The sequence below is a fragment of the Palaemon carinicauda genome, chromosome 34 (genome assembly GCF_036898095.1).
Source record: "Palaemon carinicauda isolate YSFRI2023 chromosome 34, ASM3689809v2, whole genome shotgun sequence".
In the NCBI taxonomy this organism is placed as follows: Eukaryota; Metazoa; Arthropoda; class Malacostraca; order Decapoda; family Palaemonidae; genus Palaemon; species Palaemon carinicauda.
Window position 1 is genome coordinate 67,918,831 of NC_090758.1, and position 5,000 is coordinate 67,923,830.

The 5,000-nt window shown below is 37.9% G+C and overlaps 1 protein-coding gene across 1 annotated transcript in view; it reads left to right on the forward strand.

Moving 5' to 3' along the window:
* Positions 1-5,000, forward strand: part of LOC137627010 (uncharacterized) — a 27,668-nt gene that overhangs the window by 707 nt on the left and 21,961 nt on the right. The window lies entirely within an intron of this gene.

Here is a 5,000-nt window from a genome sequence, read left to right on the forward strand (position 1 = left end):
TGAGAGAGAGAGGTGAGGAGACTTGATCAAGCCACTTAGCTGAGTGAAGATTATAATATTATCAGTCGTAAACCCTCCTCAGAAATGAAGTTTCAACCGTTCTTCAGACCAAGTGTCAATTATTCCCCGAACCATGGAAACCAGTTCTGTAATGAATATGTGAACACGTTCAAAATTTATAACGGTAGTAGCATTGATACTATTCCTTTGCAGAATGTGATAGTACCACAGCGACAATTGTCGTATCGTCCTCCTCCAAGATGAACAAAAGGTTAATATTATCTGCTGTAAGTGTGACAAGAGCGGAAAGGGTGAAGACGAAAATAATCTCCGCTACATTTGCCCGATGAAGAGGACAAACCCAAAGAGCATGGATACCGTTAAACCATATATTTATTCATGCAATAGACTGGGATGAGTGAACCCCGGTCCAATATTGCGCGATACGAGTTGCAACCATAGTGTGGTGATACAAGGAACACAGGCGTTAGTGGTGCAGTCTGTCACAGGACACTCGGATATTTTGAAGGAAAATAAGAAGTTACCCCTTTTTGCCATTTGAAACTGTCATGTGAGTTGGTGACAGGTAATTTTGATTTTGCCGTAAAGGATTATTTGGCTGACGAAGGAGTAGAAGTACTGCTGGGTAATGAGGTTGGTGGAGCACCGTCTGTGCCTTCTCCCATTATAACGGAGAAACCATTTAAGTATACTCCTATGACTGAACTCGAGAGTGACTACCCGTATCTGTTTCCTAGTTGTGTGACAACAAGGAGTATGACGAAGAAAGTGCCTGATGAAAAAGAAAAAGAAATCAAAGGAGAAATGAACTTTGAGGAATTTTTTTTTCCAAAAGGAGGGTTCCCTTGATGATATGCAAGAGGAAGACTCCTAAGTAACCTCAAGAGAAAAGGAACGACTTACGAGTAGACAAGAAGACAAAGAAGAAATGGACCTGGAGGAAATAGAAAACTCAGAGTTAGAAGTAAGAAAAGTGAGGAGTAAAAGGCTGATAGGACTGCAATGAAAAGATGCAACGATAATAGAGTTATTTTACTGTGTGGTGGATGAGACGGAAGCACAGCAATCTCTGACCTGTTATTATCTTAAGGATGGCTTTCTTATGAGGAAGCATAGACTCGCCAATATCCCTGAGAATCCTGAAAGGGTGATATACCGTCATATATTGACTCCCACACCGTTGAGTCGACAGGTGATTGCCATAGTGCACGAAATGGAACATACAGTATAGCTATAAGGAAGATGAAGGAGATAATTATGAAACACTTTTTTCTGGCCTAGGTGCATAGGGATGTAGGCAAATTTTGACATGCTTGTTACGTATGTCAGATGGCTGGAAAGCTAAACGAGTACATTAAGAATGCTTTTTTTACTCCCAATAGAAATGGGAGGAGAACCCTTCAGCAAGGTAATTATCAACATTCTGGGAACTTTACCAAGGACGAGAAAAGGTCGTGAATATATGATAACCTTGATGTGTCCAGTGACAAGATACCCTGAAGCCATACCCGTTCGGAACATCATTCCCAAAAAAACTCTAAGATGGTACTAGATTTTTTTCACTAAGTCTGGTATTCCAGAAATAATTCAAAGTCACTGATGAACAAATTTAACGGCAAAATTATTTCAGGATGTAGTGAAACTGTTGGATGTGAATCAACATCTATAAACTACTTATCATCTGGAGACCAGAGGTGCAGAAGGGAGGTTTCATCAAACTTAGAAAAGTTTGTTAACAAAGTTCTGCAACGAAACGGGGAATGAATAGGATATCGGAATACCGTAGATGTTATTTGATGAACGTAACGCTTATCAAGAAAGAATGGTATGTACCCAGAATGGAATGGTATTTGGACGAGAAGTATAATGACTGATTAAAATGTTAGCAGAAAAATGGAAGGACCGACAGGAAACGCATGGAGAATATGTCAAGAATTAGAGGACAAGGATTGGCGAGAGAAGGGAAATCTCCCTAGCAAACCTTATAACGAGTCAAGAGAAAGTGCAGAAAAGGCTTCATATGACAAGTAAGGACAGACAGTTTTCAGTAGGACAACAGGTATTGATTTTCTTGCCGATAAGGAGATTCCCACCCACCAACAAGTTCCAGGAACCATTAAAGATTTTGGGGATGATCAGTGACCTAACCTACATTACAGGACCCCAGGAATTAGGGAAAGGCAAATGAGAGTACATGTTTGCCGACTGAAGCGCAACTTAAGCGAAAACGTGACCGAAGCGTCACAAGTGTGTATGGCACAAACCATACCATCCAAGGAAGACTACGACGGATGTAAGTTAGGGGCTTTAAGTAATGTGAGTATCTCTTCCATCATTCAGAACCTGGAAGAGAAACTAACTCATTTGAACCAGGAGCAACAAGAGGAATTAAGCCGATTAATCAGAAGCTTCCATAAAATTGGCTCGTACTTGGCAAAACGAACCAACCTGACGAAGCATGAGATACACCTTAAAACAATAGAAATACCATTTAAACATCGTGAGTATTGACTATCGCCGTATCACTGAGAGGCCATGAGAAAGGGAGTGGACTATTTGTTATAAAACGGATTAGCCGAACAAAGTTCTAGCCCTTACAGTTTTCCATACTTGTTAGTGAAAAAAATTGACTTATTTTTTAGGATGTGTACAAACTACCGAAAGTTTATTTTGACCAGTGTGGCTGATAATTACCCATTACTGCTCATTGACCACCTACTCAACAATAAGGACAAGCAAGGTTCGTCTCCAAGGTTGATTTGTTAAAAGGCTATTATCAAATTCCTTTGGACGACAATGCAAAATTGTTAACAACTTTTATAACCCTATTTGGGTTATATCAATACACCGTCATGCCTTTTGGCCTAATGACACCCCCACTGCTTTTCAACGAGTAATGGATAACCTTCTAGTGTTGAAAGAAGGAACAGGCATATATCTTGATGATATTTTAGTATATTCATCGATCTAGGAAGAACATCTTTGAATCCTGAAGAAGGTATTTAAAAAGCTCGGAGGAGCACACTTGCCGATTAACCTGGAGAAGAGTGAATTTGGAAAGGAGACAGTTTGGTACGTGGGATTTGAAGTAGAAAAAAGACTAATCAATCCGGTAGGCTCTAATGTCGAAAGAATTAGGAAAGTATCAATGCTTCCCCCTCCACCCCCTGAAGAAGCAATTACAACGTATTCTAGGGATGGCAGGATTCTATCGACGTTTCTGCCCGAAATTTTCGACTGTAGTAGCCCCTTCGATAGATTTGACTAGCTCCACGAAAAAAAATGTATGGACCAGCGAGTGCCAGGAATCCTTCGACAAGATGAAGACCTTATTAACTTTGTAACCGATACTGCGAGCACCTGATATCAAACCAGGAAGAGAAAAAAAGATAGAATAGTGTGTTCAAGTGTACCCCTGAGCAAGAAAACTCTAACCAAAGACATTGGAAGATCATGGTACAGAGGCGATGGCACTACCCAACACTAGAAAACAATGGTTTGCTTTTGGAGTGTCCTTTTCATAGAAGAACTCCTTACCATAGCTAAAGAGTCTCCTCTCTCCTTACCTAGAAGAAAGTGGCCACTGAACAATGATAGTGCAGTAACCCCTTAGAAGGAGAATTTTTAATATTTTTGTAATCTCAGTGTTGTCAGTTGTATGAGGACAGAGAAGAATATGTAAAGAATAAGCCCGACTATCCGGTGTATGTGTAGGCAAAGATAAAATGAGCCGTAACTAGAGGAAAGAATCCAAGGTAGATGTAAATTAATGATATGTTTAAGAATTAACGTTTTATTTCAAGTTTTTTTGTTACAAAGTCTTACGTAAACTGTTTAAGAGTGTTATGTGACCATATGTAATATGAACAGGTGCTTATGTAATGTTCTTTTATATTTTTATGAGGTATTGCGTCATGTTTGTCAGAGAATACGCCATAAGCAACGTGTTTTGGAAATTTCCTGAAAAACCCAGTTATAGGATGTTTTTTTTTTTTTTATAATTCAGGGACAAAGGGTGGGTGGAACTAGCTGAGCTGACAGAGAGTCACCTCACTATGTGTGATAGTTACCAAGGAAAGCCAGGTTTTGTTTCCTTTTGTGTGAGAAAGAGTTCAAGGTGACAATACTTGGTAGTTTTGACCCGTTTGCTCATTCCCCAATGCTTCCCAGTTCTTCGGGAAGTTTCTGGAAGTGGCTAAGTTTTATATAAAAAGGCAACCCACAGGGTTAAATATATAAATAGATATTCCTAGCCTTAAGACAGCCATCATCCGCTCTCTCGCTCTCGCACACAGCTCAGTGTATTATTTTAAAAGTGTTCAGTGAGAAATCAATGTTTTGGTTTAACGAGTATTTATAATCATAGTGAGTACTTATAAAAATTCTCACAAAATTTTTGTAAACAGGCCTGTAGAAAGGTTAGGTATTTGTACTGTGAACTGGTTATATATTTTTCGTTAGGTGTCACACTTAGATATCGTATTCAGATTTAACGTTAAGTGAAACAGGTGACTAAAATTTTCATAAGTGTTATTTCTCTTTCTTAGTCAAAGGTATATTCAGATTTTACATTTTCAATTCAAGAAAATATAAAATTTTCAGATAGTGACATTTTAGTCTTAATCTCAAATTTGTTGTGACTTTATATTTCGACTGATTTATTTGATTATTGTGAATTCTTTCCGAGTATTGTAAATTATATAGAACAAATTTATATTTGTAAAGATTGTATCAATACTTTCATCATTGTTTGTAATTGTATTCCTCGCAACCTATTATGAACTGAAGTTATACCTATTTGAATATTCATAATAATAATTACCCAGTTTTCTATTGAGTGTACTTAAGATATCTTTGGTTATTCAGTGATTTATATATTGCTGCCTGGGAATTATTTAGCTATTTCAGAGGTTATGAAATTATATTTCATAATGTAACAGTTTTAGTGTAAATTCAAAGAAGTGAGTTTCGAATTCAAA